This window comes from Kogia breviceps, chromosome 3 (genome assembly GCF_026419965.1).
Source record: "Kogia breviceps isolate mKogBre1 chromosome 3, mKogBre1 haplotype 1, whole genome shotgun sequence".
In the NCBI taxonomy this organism is placed as follows: domain Eukaryota; kingdom Metazoa; phylum Chordata; class Mammalia; order Artiodactyla; family Physeteridae; genus Kogia; species Kogia breviceps.
The window spans coordinates 186,157,204-186,175,496 of NC_081312.1; the positions used below are offsets into that span (position 1 = coordinate 186,157,204).

At 54.9% G+C, this 18,293-nt stretch overlaps 1 protein-coding gene across 44 annotated transcripts in view; it reads left to right on the forward strand.

Annotated features, from left to right (window-relative positions):
* Nucleotides 1-18,293, forward strand: part of ZNF438 (zinc finger protein 438) — a 221,383-nt gene that overhangs the window by 183,371 nt on the left and 19,719 nt on the right. For 38 of the 44 annotated variants that reach the window (XR_010839942.1, XR_010839958.1, XR_010839938.1 and 35 more), the window contains 5 exons: nucleotides 3,292-3,507; nucleotides 4,194-4,309; nucleotides 13,001-13,118; nucleotides 15,503-15,615; nucleotides 16,930-17,109. The gene's annotated coding sequence lies outside the window, so the exon portion shown is untranslated. The other 6 variants (XR_010839962.1, XR_010839963.1, XR_010839924.1 and 3 more) reach the window with 5 other exon arrangements.

Below are 18,293 nucleotides of genomic sequence, written 5' to 3' on the forward strand. Positions count from 1 at the left end.
GTCAGACCCCCGCCGTGTGAATCCTTTCAGAACTCGGCTAGTCACGGGACAGCTTCACCGTTCAGCACAGCCTCTAGTTTGTGTTTGGAAGAGTGGTCTCGAAGACACTAACGGATGAGATCTACCACAAGTACTACTTGAGTTCAAACCATGAAACGTGACTTAAACTCCAAAGTGGTTCTTAGACCCCTGTGTCTTCAGATGCTAAAGCAGTATTTCCGAAATACTGGCCGAGAAGGCCTCGGGCGGAGGAGCGGGTCCGGTTGGAGACAGAGGTGCGGGGGGGCGGGGGGCGCAGAGTGCATCCAGCCCGCACGTACAGGAGGGTCCCAAGTCTCCAGGGTTGTGGAGGCTCTCCCCTGTGGCCCGTGTTTGATCCCATATTCTTGCAGTGAGAACAAGACACCGGAGGCTCAGTTAGCCTCTGGAAAGAAGTCGAGGGTTAGGATGGGCCAAGAGCAAAGCTGGGGAGATGCAGTGGGCTCTTCACGAAGCCCTCTGCCTGGTCCCCTTCTCCTCAGCACGCCCCCTGCGCTTCGCGAGGAGCAGCCCGGGGCCACCTAGAGGTCAGGGAGTTTCTGGCCCTTAACGACGGCGCTCCGTCAGTGGGAATTCTGCGAAGAGGGACTCTGACTGGGGAGGTAGGATAAAAGGGAATCATTCAGCTAAAGAACTTCGGGAACAGCTCAAGTTGATTCCCCGGGGGGTCTTGATTGACAGTTCTGTGGACGCCTGTGGGTGCAGACGTCCCAGCCTGCGTAGGTGACCCACAGGCAGTGACGTGTACAAGGAGGCGCTGTGAGGCTCACTGCCCGTGAGTTAGCTTTCGAGGCTCCATAGTGTCGCCAGTAAGATGGGAGCCGTGGCCGCCCCCCAAGGCATCTGTTGTGAACGGTCGATGCCACGCCAACAGAGCGTTGGGCCCACTCGGGCCACGGAGTGACCGGTGGCAGTTATTTATTATACCTTCGGGCAGACTTGCAAGAAGAGGTATGTGATGCTGTAGAAGGGTAATTGAAAACAGCTCAGGTCGGCCTCATGGCCAGAATTCAAGGATAAAACCTCTAGGGAGAACCACAGACATTTGCATCTTTGCATAAAAAATGTATTTTAATTTTTAAATAAACGGGGATTGGGATCACACGGAGGTTTGGTGTCTGTTTAATCAGTACAGGAGGTAAAATTCACTAGATGATCTCCGTTCTGAGTTCCACTTTGGGCCACGAATTCCTCCCCGTGGCTGCCCTCCGTGGCCTCCGCTGGCCCTGGCCACGGCGCCCGTCCAGTGACCTGATCCTCACCGCGGGCCTACCTGCTTCCCACACTGGACCGTGAGCCTCCTGAGGGCAGAGGGACTGTGTCTTTGCTCCGCACGGAGCCCCCGAGGATCCAGCCCCCGACAAGGAACAGTATTTGTTGAAAAAACAGATACGTGAGCAAAAAACAAAAACAATTGTCCCTTTCCCTTTCTGTGAATAAATCCAGCTTCGGGAGCTCCCCGAGAGCTAGGAAGGCACAGAGGCAAATTTGGTCTTAAATGCAGCACGTCCATCTCACTTCATGTCTTTTGCTTCTTGGCAAGTTGTCCCAGAGCCAGAAAAATGAGGGGGTTTTTCCTTTTCCTTTTGGCCCTAAATTATTTCTGAAAGTTACAGCATTTTAGATTTGTATTGTTCCATTAGCTGTCGCTTTTATTCATGACCCCTTTTGTTTCTCTCTCTTTCTCTGGACCTCTTCCCGCTCGAGCTTGACTGTTCCTCTCATATGGAAAGTTGTCTGTTCATCAGCACGCCGTAAATAATCCAGCCTGCGTGCATTCCACCGTCTTCCCTGGCTCCGCGCCCCTTCCCACCCCCCGGCTGCCCCGCTCCACTTTTCTGTGGCCCCAGTGACACGATCGTGGGCAACAGACGCTCAGCTTCATTTATGTGCTGGAATTCTCAGATCTGGACCGGTTTGCTCCACTCAAGCTGCTGACGTGTTTTGTTAGGTACACATTTTGTAGAATCTCCCCTTTGTGCTGAGCTCTGAGAAAAGGGGCCCTGGTAAGGATGAACTGGGATTTAACAGATTTTTAGCTTCAACTTTATAGGGACTTGCCAAACATCAGGCAGTCGGCAGCTTCTCTGGACTCGGGGTGCAATCCGATACGTATTTGAACCATATCCACCTCTCCAGGAATGCTTCTTTTGGAGGTGAGGTGTTTACTGCATCTCCTGTTTGGTCGTGGTCGTGTTGTACCTCCATAATAAAACTACAACTGTGGTTTTGCAAGCATATTTTAAACTTGTGTTTAGGATGTTAGCTAAGTAGTGCGTCACATCTTCCATGCTCTGAAGTGTGAGAATGTTTCAGTGTGTTGCCTTAGCCCTAGGAGAAAATCCGGGGTCTACCAAAGGAGACCAAATGTGACACTTGTTCTGATTTTGATGTGAAGCTAAACGGGTTTGGGATTTTTTTTTTTTTTTTTCAGTAAAACTCTCTCACATGTTCAAAATTGCTCACCACGCCTTGGTTAGCTTAGCCATAAAGAATTCACCTGTAATAGGATGGCAGTTACTTGCCTCTTTCAGTACATTCCAAAAACAAAATTGCAAGCAATTAGCATCACAATAGATCGTGTTTTGATAAATCAGCCACTAAGTGCTGCTCAAAAAAAGGAAAGCTTTTACCTTCTGTCATTAAGTAGGAATTTAATCTCCAGTCAGGTGTTGCAAAGAGACCGCCCACCAGGTGTTCTAAGGGCATTTGCAGAAAACAGCAATGAACTTGATCTGCTTATTGCCTGAGTTGTCACGCAGATCTTACCACACAAATTTGGCCACGGAGGAGATCCAGGTGCTGCAGGACCCTCCCTAAGCTCTGGCTATTTCCGGAAGTCAGTGCTAAGTGTGTGCTCTTAGGAAACGAATACACTGCCTTTTCCCAGTCTCATCCAAATTAAAGCACAGTGAAATTTTTCCTAAGGCATTCATTGAACCAAGGCTTTTTGACAATGGTTACAACTAAGGAAAGTTGAAATATCCAAGAAGACTTAAGTCCTTTGAATGGTGTTTATTCTTTCTTGAAGTAAAGGGTGGGTACGGGGGGCAGGAGGGCAGCAGTGCCATGTGAAGACACGGCATGAGGGGCTCTTTGATGAGGAAAGGAAAGGCCCAGTGGGGTGCCGGAGGGTAGAGGGGAGCCTGGATCTAGGGTCCAGGCAGCAAAATGACATTAATAGTTTGGTACCACCTCCATGGAACAAACCAAATTTGACAATTTCTATCAAAATCTTTTTAAAATGCACAGACTTTTTGACCCAGGAAGTCCACTTCCAGGAATCTGGCCTCTAGATATTACTGCACGAGTTCACAGCCAGATGTGGACAAAGAAAGGCGCCTGCCGTATCAGGAAACAAAGGACGCTGCGGCCATCAAGCCCTCAGCCACTGCAGCCGCCGCAGACTCTGCACCCTGAGCGGATTCAGGATGGAGAAACCCAGGATGCCAGCCCCAGATAGCTAAGGTGCACATCAAAGGAGTCATTTCAGTGAGCCCAGACCCTTGCGTCTTCCCATACACAGAAAATTGCTAAATTCATTCATTTGAGATGTCTGGTTTTCTTTAATTAACAGTCATCATTCGATGTTCTGACGACCTGGGGTGGTTTTTTTTTTTTTTTGGCAAAACCTCCTATATATCCTGGCTTCTCCCTTACAGTCCCTCCAAGTGATCTGAGAGCCTCTCTTCCGGGCCTAAGTGCTTAGTATGTCCGCCAAATAGAACGTAATTCTCAACTTCAAGGTTGTGGGGTTTTTTCAGTCGACACATATGAGAGGATGTTCAGTGCAGTATTGTTTATAAGACTGAACACAGATTTAATATCCGTCAGAGCCGGTTTAAAGAACCTTTAGTGCTGCAGGAGAAAAGACGGAAGTTGCACCTCATGTGCTGAAATCTGTATTGTGTACAGGAAGCAAGATGCAGAACACGTATGGTGTGCTGTCATGTGAAAAAGGAGGAGGTAAGGGTGGGCGAGAAGGGGTCGGTGTGTGCTTGTAACATGCATAGGAATTTTCCCGGAAGGGGGCTTCAGGAAAGGGGTACCAGGAGATGGCAAAGCGGGACACTTAACTTTTGCATTATTGGAATGTTTGGCTGCATTTTATTTATTGTTTTTGGGTTGCAAAATGTCTTCACCGGATTAAGCAGTAGCTGGGCTGCCATCATTCGGGAAGGCCTCGGCAACGCCGTGAAGGAAGGCAAAGTCGTCTGACGCCTTGAGCCTGAGCCCCTGCTGCCTGACGGTACCGCACCACGGCCCACAGGTACAAAAGTTTGATTGCGTAAAAATAATACAGTCTACGTAATCATGCACTTTGCATCTTGAATGTTCTAATTTCTTCTTTGAACTCTGGCTCCCTCGCTCTAAATTGGTCTCATGACCCACCAATGAGGCCCCAGTCTGAACTAGACTGCTACAGGCGTCAGATTGCCACCCTCCCTGTCCCTTTGTGGCCTCCCTGGGCTGTCTGCCAACCCAGCCCTCCAGTCCCTGCTGTCAGGGGCCTGGTGGGGCACCCGCATCTCTCCCCAGATTTGCATTTTATAGGCCTTCTGAAGGGTGGCCTCAAGCCAAAGGGGGACTAATGCTGGGAGGTTCTGAAGCCCTGTGGCCTCTAAGAAGGCCTTTTGGTGCCTCAGTAATGCCCGGGGTGGGGCTCCTGAGTGCCCTTTGGAAAAGAGTGAAGCCGTCACTTAGGAACCCAGAGGCATTGCCACCTGGCCCGGGCTCACCCTGCCAAAGCTCTTCCAGAGTTTCACTTGACCAGAGTTACTGACTCTGGGTTTGGGCTGGGTTTGAAATCGTCTCTCATTTCTCATCCTAATTCAAATAAAATGGTGCAGCAGAAATCTAGTCCTCTGAAGAAGATGCAGATTCTGACGGCATTGGAACCTACTGGAACCAACAGCCTTCCTCTCCCCTCCACCCTCTCCCCCTCTCCTCGCCTGTGCTAAGAAGCCCACGTCGGGCCAGGTTTTCTGAGGATATGGGTATGACCCCCTCCTTCTCATCCTCCTGGCCTCACTGTCCTGTCAAATGTTCTGCCGTTTTGCCAGGCCTGCAGTATAACTGGGTCACAAGGGTAGAACATGGCCGAGGAAAGGGCCGCTTCGACTTCAAAATGATCTGTATCCTTCCATCATCTCCAGGGAGTGATGCTGAAATTAGACCAAGTCTCTCACTGATGCAAACAAACTCCCACCCCCTCCCACGTCCAATACCCGGTGCCGCCGTGAAAACAAAGTCTGCTTGTCACGCAGCTGTCACTTGGCCCAAGCCACTCAAAGTTAACACCTAGTTAATCACATTCTCCTGTGTGTATTCCTCGGAGGGCCCTCTTTCTCAATTTTAATGTGTTGGCTTAAATAAAATCGGTCTGGTTCCCCTTTTCATAGCAGCTTAAATCTGTCCCAAGTTGCCCAAAAAAGTGTTTATGGAACTACTCACGGGTCCTCCAGGGAGATTTCCAAATCAACACACACGCGTGAGTGCCCAGCTCATGTGGAGACCCACACCCTAGCCCACTTGGGGCCCCCTGGCTGGAAAGCCAGCCCAGCACAGAGCAGCACTGGTTTGAGAAGATCCTCCGCACTTCCGGTCACGTGGGGTTACCCAGGAGATGCTGTTGCCCAGCTGTACTTTTCCATTTGCACATAGATGGGAGCATAGCCTCTGACTCTTTCATTGATAGTAAAAGGCACTAGGAGAGAAGGAAATTGGCAATGATGGGATGTTTTCGTTTTGCTTTGATTTTCATCAGTGCCCTGAAAACACTATTTCAAACATCTTTGTCATCTCATACGGAAAATAATAACCTCAGTAATATCGGTTAACTCTGAGGGCCCTTATTTTTGAAGAGGGCAATCTTATGCCAGTTTCACAAAGGACTCATGCATGCTTTTCTGGGTCTGGTGGGATTCACCGGGGATTTCAGTCCACTGACAACTGGGAAAATTTCCCCATCACAAAATCCATTGCCAAAATGGACACCAGTTGGCCTCCTGGTTGACAATCCCAGAAGGGAAAGTTCTGGGCTCCAAAACTAAGCGGTTTGCTCAAGAGTTGAGACAGTAGCAGGAAATCATGCTGTCTTGACCCAAGGTTTGCTCTCTGCTGAGGGTAACGGAGAGTTTGGGGCTGCAAGGCCACCAGTGTCACAAGTAATCCATTCAGAAATAGCAAAAGGCCTTCGACTATAACAAGGAATTTAAAATAGTTTCAGCCGGACTTAAGCATACTTGGGCCTTAATGGTCTTTTAACTTAGCAGGAAGAAACCACTGCGTCTTAGTTGGTGGCGAAGCTGACGGAGGGGGAAGATGAAAGAGCTGCTTCTCCTGAAGTGAGCGTGTTTGACCAAATTTCAGGAAAACAGGCGAGTGGCTCTCTTTCCACGCCTCGTGGCTGGAGGTGTGATTCGCACGGACCACATCAGCCTCAGGTAGAGCGAATCGGCTCGCTGCGCTGCGAGGCTGGCGTTAAACCTTTCACACCCGGGCCTCCCCCGGCGGTCCCGTGGTTAAGACGCCGCGCTTCCACTGCAGGGGGCACGGGTTCGATCCCTCATCGGGGAGCTTGGATCCCGCATGCCGTGTGGCACGGCCAAAAAAATGAAAAATAAACCTTTCACAGCGGGCAGCCCTGCAGTCCAAATTGCAGCCAGCCTAGCTGAGAGCTGCCCGTTTCCTGCTAAGCGCAGCCTGACACGGGTGCCCGCGCAGCCAGCAGCAAGCTTATCCCAATGTTGTGTCCCATTCAACAGCATCTTCGAGAAAATGTCTTAAATGGACAATTCTTTTAGAAGACCATAAAAATAAGATCAACAACCACTGAAAAGTCTGTGGAATCTGAAGCACGTATAAAATCGCCCCCCCGTACCCCATGGGCTGTATTATTTCCCCCTTTTAAACCAATATTTATCATATAACCGTGGTTTTACAGATAAGCCATCCTGAACATGTCCCGTCCAGGGTACACGCGTGGATATGACCCCCCCCGGCTCTGAGACCCCCGCCTTGGAGCTGAGCCTCTCCCGCCCCCAGCCCTGATCTCTCCCCTGCAGGGAGCGGCTGCCTCCCCCCCACCCCGCCCCCGACTCTGCTCTGCGGGCCCCGCCCCTCCATCCGCGCGCCCGCGGTCCACGTGGCCGCGCACACGGGTTCCCTCGCAGTGGCACCGTTCCCGCAGAGGCCGCCGAGCTTCCACGCCAGCCGCCCGAGGCCGCCGCCTCCTCCTCCTTCTCCTTCTCCTCCTCCTCCTCCTCCCCGCCTCCCCCTCCCCCTCCTCCCCCCTCCCCCTCCCCCTCCTCCCCCTCCTCCTCCTCCCCTCCTCCCCCTCCCCCTCCCCCTCCTCCCCCTCCTCCCCCTCCTCCTCCTCCTCCCCCTCCTCCTCCCTCTCCTCCTCCTCCTCCTCCTCCTCCAACGGGGACACGCTTTTTTACGGGGCCCCCAACTGGGAGGCAGCCCTCGATTTCTCCCAGCGAGCGCTTATTCTCTGTTTACTCTCCCCTTCTGCCCACTCTTGAGTCAGGCCCGGGGGCTCTGCTCCCACCTTCACCGCTTCTCGGTGGGCCCTCTGCACCCGCAGCTGCGGCCTGGGGGGTCGCCAACAGCGGTGTCAGACCCCTCGCAGGCTCGCCCTCACCCCGCCTCCCCACTTCCCCCCCAGTCCCCTCCCAGTCCAGGGGGGGGACCGGACACCCCGAGAGACTGGCAGCTGTGCCCCGGTCCCGTTCCAAAGCCCCCGCTTCTACTGCCTCGGCTTGTGATTCACGCAGATGGGCGTGGAGTGGAGCCCCGGCTTCGTGGGTGAGTTTGTTGACTGAAAAAAAAAAAAGCACAGCCTGAAAGTTGCCAGTTCAGGAGTCTCACTGAGGACTCTAGCCTGGGGGTGAGCTTCTGAGCTCACCCTGAGGGACCGTTCCAAAGATGTAAGGGAGGATATATAGGAGGTTTTGCTGGAAAAAAAAAAAAAAATGTAGTCCAACGTCAAAAGGTGACTGGGAATCACAAGAACAGACATCTGAGGTTGGTGATCTTGGTGCTTCTCTGTGTACGGGAAGGGGCAAGAGTCTGGGCTCACTGAAATCATTCCTTTCGCAGCACCTTCCCAGGGCCAGCACCTGGCCGCCTCCCTCCTGAGTCCCCCCACCAAGGTGCAGCTGCAGTAGCCGACAGCTTGACGTGGGCAGCGTTCGCTGTTTACCGGAAGGGCAGGCAACGCTCTCTGTCCGCCAGTTCTCCCCTCCCCAGGGAAGGCTAGAATCCTCAACTGTCAAACCTGCCTCTGTAGCCCAGGAAGCACAGTTTGCTGGGTTTTGTGAACACAGTGCTATCAAGTGATATATACAACGTGCAAGAGACAAGGGACCACAGGCACAGGACATATGCAGAATGCACGTTTTCAGGACTTTCATTAAGAGAGAGGGGGCTGAAGAATGAGACTTCAAAGGAAGCGTTCGACCTGCACCTTCCCCAAGTGAAGTGGGGACTGGTGGCTTCCAGAATAGATGCCCAGATGGGCATTTGAGTGGTGTCCTCTCACTGGATCACCTGCTCTGGCTCTAGGGGCATCGGAGGGCCGCTTCTGGTAGATGCAAAGCAGGCATGTGGAGACTCTGATGAATGTCTTCATTGGAATCGTCCTGCTGTGGAGGTCGAGGAAACCCATGGAAGATTCTGGTTTCCTAAGTAAGCTGTGCTTCTCAAGTTCAAGGTGCTGTTTGTTTCATGGAACTTGATTAGCAGCTAATTAAACGGAGGAAGGACAGTCCACAGCGCAGATGACCAACTGGTTTCCGGCTGCAGACAGGTTGAAGCAATTAAACGTGTGAACCACGCTGTTTGTGTGTTTCCGGGGCTGTGAAAGTCATGGCCTGGCTAAGCAACAAAAAAACGCAACCCTTGAACACCACGGCCAAGGCCCACTCTTCTATGAAACATGTGCTCCCTTCTCTGAAGCGGGGAGTGTCACCAGCTCAAAAGGTAAGCCCAGGACCCGTTTCTTCTGAGGTGGGGAGCAGGACACAGCCCACCGACAACGGCCGATTGTGATTTATTAGTGGAGGGAAATTCAGAATTGAACTTCACCATTGGGATTTACTTGCAATTTGAAAGCAATGCAGTTAGCAGTCCATCTTTCAACACTGAAAGTATTTTGTCCGCTTTTCTATCCTTCTGATGAATTAAGGGCTTATGAAAGGTGAGGGGTTGAAAACATTAGCAGCTGAAGCTCTTAGTGGATGTACTTGCCAGTTCGGGCCGGATGGAAAAACACAGAGGCCAATTTTACATTGTTTCCCCACCAGTTCCCATCAGCCGTGAACTGTGATGCTTTCCTACGTCTGCAGTGAGCGGATAATAAGAGTTCCCTGTCCTCCGGTTCTCCAAGCTGTTTTGAACGAGGTCTGCTAATTGAATTCAGTTGTTTGCAGTTTTAAATGTTCCATATTTTCCACAGAGCAAGAATGTATTAAACTCATTTCATCTGTCATCCAAGAAGGATTGGAGCCTGCATTTTTATTACCAACTGACTCGTGTTCACCTTCATCCTCGAATTTTTTTTTCTGAAATGTTTACAATGTAATTAAAAACAATCAAGTCAAATGATCTATTTGAATTGGTCCCTTTGGGGGAAGATGAAGGAGCAGGAAAGGTGCCTGCGATGACGTCATTTTGCATCGTTGCCTTTTCACACAGAAATACATCATGTAATCCGGTCACCAAGAGCATTCTGTAATGTCACTGCTGATTTAACAATTCCAGAATATTGTAATTAAACGTTCACATGCTCTCCTACGTTTTCCCATTACAAATGATCCTGGAACTTGATTAATGTCAGCGTTTAGAAAGGTCCCGGATTTGGTAATGTTGCTTTTCCTGCCACGCACACCTCCAGGGAGAACTGTGATCTGAATCCTCAAGTCGGACCCAATTAAACTCTTGCATCTTTCCCCACTGGCGCCCTAAGACGAACCACTTTTTCAATCATGGCTCAAACAGGCTTGTCGGGCTTCTAGGGCTCTGCAAGCCGACTGCCAGCCGTGAGAAAGCATTCCCTGGGAACAGCCTCATAATCGGGAAGAAAAATGATAAATCCACCAAGGCAGGAGCCACACTGCACGATGCTGGCACGGCGCTGGCTAAACATCGGGGCAGCTGGGCCTGGTTAGGAGCCCGGCTGCTGGCACAAGAGTTCGCTGCTTTGCTGGGCATAAAGCGGTAGGTAGCTGAGACATCGTAGAGCAGAAAATGAAACTTCTGTATTGAGACGTCAGAAGTGGAGAAAGCCTTACAACCCAGTTTGCCTTGGGGCTGACTAATTACGGAGCAAATCCTTAGATAAGATGTCAAATAAGAAATTAGCAAGCAGGAGCCATTGATCATGTCTCCTTATTTATTTATTTATTTTTTTTGCGGTACGCGGGCCTCTCACTGTCGTGGCCTCTCCCGTTGCGGAGCACAGGCTCCGGACGCGCAGGCTCAGCGGCCACGGCTCACGGGCCCAGCCGCTCCGCGGCACGTGGGATCCTCCCGGACCGGGGCACGAACCCGCGTCCCCTGCATCGGCAGGCGGACTCTCAACCACGGCGCCACCAGGGAAGCCCAGGTCTCCTTATATTTTTAAAGTTAGTTTTAATGATTCCCCAGACAATGTACAGAAACCACATTCATGCCTTGAGTTTCTCCTCCAGAGAGTTGAATGTTGGGTAATGTTGCTCCATCTGACTTTTCCCCTGACTTTGGTATTAAATAAACAAACACCACCAACCACGGGGCTAATTAAGCCCCAGCAAACGAGCTGTCAGAAGAAAACTGCCTTCTCTTCCTGGGAGGGTGGTGGCCAGTCTGTTTGCTTGGGAGGATTTAGACGGCTCTGCCCTGCCGGGCGTTCGATACAAACCTCAGATTTGCTGCAAAGGACGTTGTTTTTAAGAAGGAGGTTTGGGGAACTCGCTGGCGGCCCAGTGGTTGGGGCTCCGCGCTTTCACTGCGGAGGGTGTGGGTTCGATCCCTGGTCAGGGAACTATCCTGCCAGCTGCAGGCGGCCGGAAAAAAAAAAAAAAAAAAAAAAAAAAAAGATGTTTTTTGCGTTTTCCTCTCTGACCTCAAGCAGGAGGTCTCTGACACGCAATATAGATGCCAACCTCTTTTATTGCTCTCAGTGTATAAAGCCGTGGGACATCAGGTTCACAGCGACAGAGGCGAGGACTGGGGAGCCAGGCGGTCGTGGCGAGGCCTGCGGGGCCCTGAGCCCCTCACCAGTTCTGACACCCCGTGAGCCGCTTCATCGGTATCAACTCTGCTTAACCTGCTGCCCGTGCATCAGTGCGTCTTCAGGATGAGCCCAGCCCCTTCTATACGGTTCCCCAAAGTTCAGCGAAGAGCGGTGGTTTTTTAAATGGGGTGTGAGCGATAATTAGCTGTTTCTTTCTCCTTCGCGCCGGATCATCGTTAGCCAAGCAGAGCACGGCAGCCCGTCCCTCGTGTTTAGAGGGGACGTTACGTTTGATGCTACGGCCCTTCTCAAGGTGCCCGCCTTCCAGCACCACCACCCTGGCGTCAGAAGGGAGGTGGCCGCAGGTGTCCCGCGCTCAGCAGAGACAGCCTGGACCGGTCTGGAGCTGGCCAGGCCGTGCTGTCCTCCCCCATGTCTGAGCTGTGGTGTAGGAACATTCCAGAGTGTCCACCAGCCGCGCGCTGGGGTCTGAACAGAGACGGCAGTAGCACCCAGCGGCCCGGGGCAGGACACAGACCGCGACCCATGCACCAGGGGGGCACGCTGGGGCATGCGGGAAAGGAAGTCGGGAGGGGCCCCAAGGGCCAGCCGGGCTGCCCAAGGCACGCCGTGCGGGGGCTTTGCTTTTGCAGATTTTGTTCCCGGACTGGATGCTTGCAGCACCTCCAAACGGGGAGTGGCTCAGGCCACCCCACAGCCTGGAGAGCCAGGTGGACCCAACACCTGAGGCTCTTGTCAAGCCCGCCCCAGTCAGCTCCTGACCTGCCAGCCACGGGTGCCATGGGGCAGAGGCTCTGCGGGGCGCCGTGGGCGGGGGAGGGTCGGATGGAAGGGGTCAGAGGTGTGGAAGAGGAAGAAGAGGGGAGGGGGTGGAGAAGCTGAGGGTCTCCAGCGGAAAGGGTTGGGAAGGCCTGAAGGAAAAGGCCGGTTGGGAAGGAGGCCAGCACAGAAGGACCCTTCGAAGCCCGAGGGGCTGGTCCAGGCCAGGTCCCAGGACCCTGTCTCCTGCAGCTCCTCGGCCGCGGGGAATAAGCAAGGCGAGCTCTGCCGGACTCAACACTGTTTTCTGAAATGAGGGATGCTCGAGCTAAACCCCATCTCCATGTTAGTGCTTCGGGGAAAAATCCCATTAGAACTTCTGAAGCCCCGTCGGATTGATGGCTGGAGAGGGCTGGATCCATGGGGGTTGATCCGTTTGGTACACCTGCACCTCCCCCGTCCCCAGCCAGCCGCCAGCCAGCCCCTGCTGACAAACCCTGAGCTGGGCTGAAATGCGCCTTGCTGGAGACGGGGGAGGCGAAGCGGGATTTAAAGGCAGTGCCTTTTACCGGGCAGCCTCATCTGGCTCAAGTGCTCTGCGTTTTCAGCTGTGTGTGGACGCCGAGGACAATCACCGTCGCGCGTTACCTGAGATTATAGGGTCGCGTTCCGACCAATGACGCCTCGAGAACCAAGCGGTGGTTAATATTTAATCAGCCTGTGGGCTTAGCAGTTGGATCAATGATGCGCATGTAATTACAGAATATTATAAAAGACGTTTCAGACAGGAATGGCTGGTACCGGTATTACTACCAAAGGTGAGAGCTGGTAGAAATACCCCACCGGGTCATTTCAGCAATATCACCAAAGAAGGACCTTCGAGGGGAGGGGATCCCTTAGAAAACGATGAGCACAGACTGAAATCCTTTTCCAGCGCACGGACCTCTTCTCTTCCTTCAGGCTCCCCCTACGGAACAGCAGGCCAGATGTTTTACTGACGTCACAGATAACACTCACTGCGGTGTTTAAATGGACCCCAAGAGAAAAGCTCCAGGATTTTCTTAATTGCATTCTAAAGGTGGGTGATGTTTAGTGGCTGTACGTGCTGGTGGGTTTTTGCTTCTTTGTTTATTTTCTATTTTTGGTTGGCATTCAGGAGAGACTGACCAAAAATCGGGCAGTGAAGCCGCGTGCCACCTTCCTGGGGCCGCAGCTCCCCACCCTGGGTGGCACCTGTCTGCCGAAGGGGCAGCCCACATTGTCCCTGCTGGGGGATGCTGCTGGCATCCCTGTGCTGTACCTGGGGTTCCAGTTTCTCTCCGGTGCTCGTGGCTCCTCAGTGGAAAATGCCATTTCTAACCGAGGGGCTGGGGGCTGGGGGGCTGGGGGCAGGCAGCCAATCAGCTGAGTGTCCCTGCTCCGCGGCCTGTGCGTGCAGACACGGCTGAGAGCCCATTAAAGGCACCCGGCACGTGGAGCGCCCAGGCTGGAGCTGCCGTCGGCCAGGACAACGGCCGTCGGAGATATGAATCCCAGTGTGTGTGTGTGTGTGTGTGTGTGTGTGCGGAATTTATTGTGGGGAGATCCATATCCCTCAAGAGCCATTTGTCAAAGCTGCAAACAAGCCCTCTCCGCTCGCTCCACTGCTGCACCGGTTTAGGGATCAGCTGAATGTACCTGTGCCGGGGCGCAGAGGTGCGTTGCAGCTCGGCACACGCGTCCCATCCCCCCACCTGGCAGCCCAGCCTCCGCCCCCTCCTCCAGGGCTTGGGGCCCCCAGCCCGTGCCTGCCCTTCTCCCTGGGCCGCGGCAAGGATGGTTCCAGAAGCCGCGTCTTTGCACCTCGCCTGTTCCGGCGCTGGCCGGCAGCAGGGCCCTCCTGGCGCCCCGGTCTCCACGGAGGGTGACGCTGCAGTTCCGGGACGTGCGTGATGATGCGGAGGCCGGAGGCCGCCCTCTGTGGAGGCCTCCCCAGCCTCCCCAGAGAGAGGGTCCGCCGCCCCAGCCCCGGGCCCCGCCGCCTGTGCGAAGCTGAGCGGCCCGTCGGGAAGGGCCCAGGCGCCAGACAGACGTGGGTTTGGACGCTGGCCCTGCCCCTCGCTGTCGGCGGCGGGAACCGGCGGGTGCCTCTCCGCCCCGCGCCTTTGCTCCCCGCTCCGAAGAATGGGCCGATTCCGCTTCGATCAGAGGCTTGTGGGCAGCGAGGGGAAGCCCAGCCGTGGGGCACACACTCTGGACACTTGGGTTTTCGTCCCCTCAGGCTGCCGTGGGCTCCTTGGTGCCACCGGCGGTGAGCTCCTCACAGCAAGGAGGGGTGGCTCCTCATCACACCTCTTCCAGACTCTGCCTGTTCGGGCATCGCTTAAGGGACTGGCGTCCTTTGCCCGTGACCGGAAGCCACGGTGCCCCCCCCTGCAGCGAGCTTCCTGACGCTCAGCATTGTCACCAGACAGGATGCCAGCGACAGAAATTCAACTCGAAGCGGGGAAGCTGGGGGGCAGGGTGGGCTAACCCAGCCGGAAAGTTCACGCAGCTGCCGCCAGATGCCCAAGTGATGAGGTCACCAAGGCGCCATCGCTGGTCCCCTCTGGTTTGCTGGGTGTATTCTCCAAACAGACCTGCCCGTGGGGCTGGCACGGGCCGGGCCTTAGAGCTCACGGCTGCACCGAGCGGCCTCCCCACTCGGCCAGCGGGATGTCCAGGGGAGGACCTGGGGCCTGGCCATGGGTCTGGGCTGTGGGCTGTCCCTACTCAAGCCCCGGTCACCTGCCCGCTCTGGGGCTGGGGCGGCGCAGTGAGTAGAGAGCCCCCCCGAAGCACACAGGCACGCCCGCTCTGTGGAGGGAGGGCTCCCCCAAGGAAGGCGTGCTGGACGCACAGAGTCAGATGTCCATTCCGGTAACCACGTTGCCCAACCAGAGAGAAAGCGGGAGACTCCAGTTGGAAGGCCCTGGGTGGAGTTCGGAGGCGGGGGGGGGGGGGGGGGGCGGGGGAGGAGGCCATGATTCCATGAATCTCTTTTTATGAGCGTGGCCACAGCTGTGGCGTCTCTGATTCTCCGGGGGGGGGGGGGGGGACTGACAGCCTCTGCCTGGAGACAAGGCCAGGCTGCGGGGTGCGGGGAGCAGGGGTGAGCCTGAGAGGCCTCTACTCCCTGGGCCCGGCTCCAGCCTGAACCAGGCTCAGCAGTCAGATCCTTTATCTCTCTGATTGAAATATTTATCGGGTTTTTTCAAAGGCCACCGCGGCTCTGGAAATCTTTCCCAGCACCCTTCCATGGGGCAGGAACCTGTCCTCATGGAGCCTCGTGCTGGGGCGGGGCTGCGGTGGGGCTGAGGGCTGCCTCTGAAGGGCATCCAAGGCCGCTGACCCGCCCCGAGGAATGAGGTCTCAAGTTCAAGGGCAACGTGCACTCTCCCTCTGCACCCCCATCCTCACCCTCCCTCGTGTTCTGCCCTGCAGCTGGCAGCTGAATCATCCCCAGGAGGGCTTCCTGGAGGAGGTGACATCGCAGACAGGGAGCCTGGAGGAGGGAAGGCGCGCAGGGAGGATTTGACGCCGACCCGTGGGTGCAGGCAGGTGTGGGGGGCACTGGGGCCGGCGGGCCGGACGGCGCGCCCTCGTCTCCGTGGCAGTGGGCACCCCCGGGGGTTTCCAGACGCAGAGTCTCTGGGCTTTTCATCTTCTGGAGCCTGGGCTGTGTGGAGGATGGACAGTCAAGGGCGGGGAGAGCCCCTGGGAGGCCGCGAACTCGGGGGCCTGGACCGAGAGAGGGAAGTAGGGCCACTCCCTTCTTCCATCAAGGCCAACGGGCCCGGGCGCGCACCTGTGCTGGGGGCTGAGCCCGGACGAGGCAGGTGGGCACCCCGCCCCGCCCCGGAGCCGCCCGACCCAACTCGCCGCAGAGACGAGTGAACTAACCGCGTGCGTGTCCGCGCGCAGCCTTTTGCGGCTGCAGCCTGGCGGGCCCAGGCTGCAGGGCGGGGTGCGGGAGGGGCGGGGGCGGCCCCGGGGCTGCGGACAGGCCGACGGGGTGCGCTCCCACAGGGCGAGGCCGAGGTGCCCGAGCACCGCCCGCGTGGCGACGTCCCCACCCCCGCGCCTTCTCTTTCCTCCCTGTGGCCCCTCCGCGCTCTGTCACCGCCCCCGGAGGGGCTCGGGGAGCCTGGCGGGCGTCTGCGCTCCAGCTTGGGGCTGCGCGCGCCCAGAGGCTGGGGCTGACGCGGCTGGAGCAGCCCCGGCCCAGGGAAGCCGCGCTTGGACCCTGAGAGGTGAACAGGGCAGGCGGCTGGCGAGGGCTGTGCTGCAGAGCACGGAGAGCCCAGCTCGGCTCCGAGCCTGCGAGCCTCCAGGGCGGCACAGGAGGCGCCCGACGCCGACTCACCCAAAGAGGTGAATCGCTGCAAGGACGCTCGCGGCCTCGCACTTTCCAGAAGGCAGGGCACTGGAGCAATCGACGTTGCTGCCTCGTTTTGCCCGGGCTCTGTACGTCATTTACTTTACTCGGTTGGCTGATATTCCATTGAAACATGCGCCGTGGCAACCCCTGCACTGTTTTTGCTCCTTTGGACTCTTTTCAGGTGGCAACTTGCCCCATAACAGGGCAGGGACAAAAGCTTAGAAGAAGAGCTTCTAAGAGCTCTTAGGAGAGGGGGAAGAGTTTAGACAGGGAGCAAACTGAAATAACCCACATCGCCTGGGAACTCACCGCAGGGGAGCCTGAAGGACGGAGCCAGCTCCATGCTTCCGGGAGGACTTGATTCCACAGCCCGAGGCCCCCCCCCCCAGTTGGTCCCCACCTGCCCCCCCATTCCTCGCCTCTCTGCGTTCCCCTTCCCCCTTTCCCGTGTCACTGCACCCATCTTCTTCTCTCCTTCCATCTTCTTCAGAGACGTTTGGACCAAAGCTGGTGGTGGCAGCACCTCCTACTCCACCTCAGCTCCATGTGACGACGTCCTTGGACTAGATTCCCTCCAGATTTCTCCGCAGCGCCGTCCAGCCCGTAGCTGCAGCTCCCGCCTCTTCACCAGACCCAATACCACCCCTAGCTCTCAAAAGAAGTTCTACAGGTAAGCTTTCCCCAGAATATTCTGGAAACATAGTAAATCCCCAGTCCCCCAAAGAATCGAGGACATTTTCTTCAGGTCTTTGGTGGAAAAATTTCACTGCCGTAGTCAAATCATCTACTTGCTTCCCGTCTCTCTCTCCTCATGCTAGAAAGTTAGCGCCAAGAAAGCAGCACGTTTGTTCTACTTCACTTCTGTATCCCTGGGGCCCGGAAGCTGCCTGGCATAAGGCAGAGCCTAATACTATCTGCCGAGGGACACAGGGACCTTATCTCGACTTGGGTCAAGTTCAACAGCCTCATGCATTTGAGACCACGCCACCCGCTTGAGAGGTGGCCCCCCCCCCACAAAATGCTGCCTCTGAACTTGGGTGAACTTGAGAGAATCAGAGGGAAGCTGTCCCCTTAATTTCGCAGCAAACACAGAGGCTCTGCTTGCTAACCCGGGCCATCCATTATCGGTGTTGCTGTCCGCTCTCCTAGGCAGATCAAATGCACTTGGCAGACAGGGACGGGCGTCTGTAGAACATCTGCAGACCTTCCAGCAGGAGTTAATAAGCCACACTAATCAGGTTAGTTCTGGGCCTTTTGCTTTAAAAGCATCATCCTACTTTCAGGATAGAGGACCCCAAACAGGAGGCAAACGCCCATCTGGGAATTCCTCTAGAAATTCTCCGGGAGTTGGTTAATGATAAACACAGCTACAGCGAGTAATGGTTCAAGGGAGGATTCCCCCGTCGCATATGTTATTGGGTTGAACGTTTCTGCTCTGGCTTCTTGGAGTTTGTTCCTAAAAAAGTATCCCCAAATATGTGGATGGAGGTAAGACTCTGAATAAAAAAGGTCAATCCCAAACGGCATTTAATCAAAATGAGTCGCTTTCTAGGCTGGGGATTGAGGGCAGAGCCAGGGAAGGGGGAGAGGGGAGCACTGGCCTAGATTGGCAGGAATAAACCGTTCCTAACCCCAGCTCGTTTCAGTAAAAACAGGCTTGAGGGTGAAAGCCAGTTTTGAAACTGAATTCTCCCAACATGACTCAAGGGTTGTCTTTCTGATGCCAGTTTGCAATTTGGTGTTTAATAGGTGGATGAAAGCTTAATCTCCACATGAAGAATAGGACATCTGACATATCATGTGAGCGTGAAGTTGAAAGGGACTCTTCACCAAGACCTAGAGAAATATTTGAAT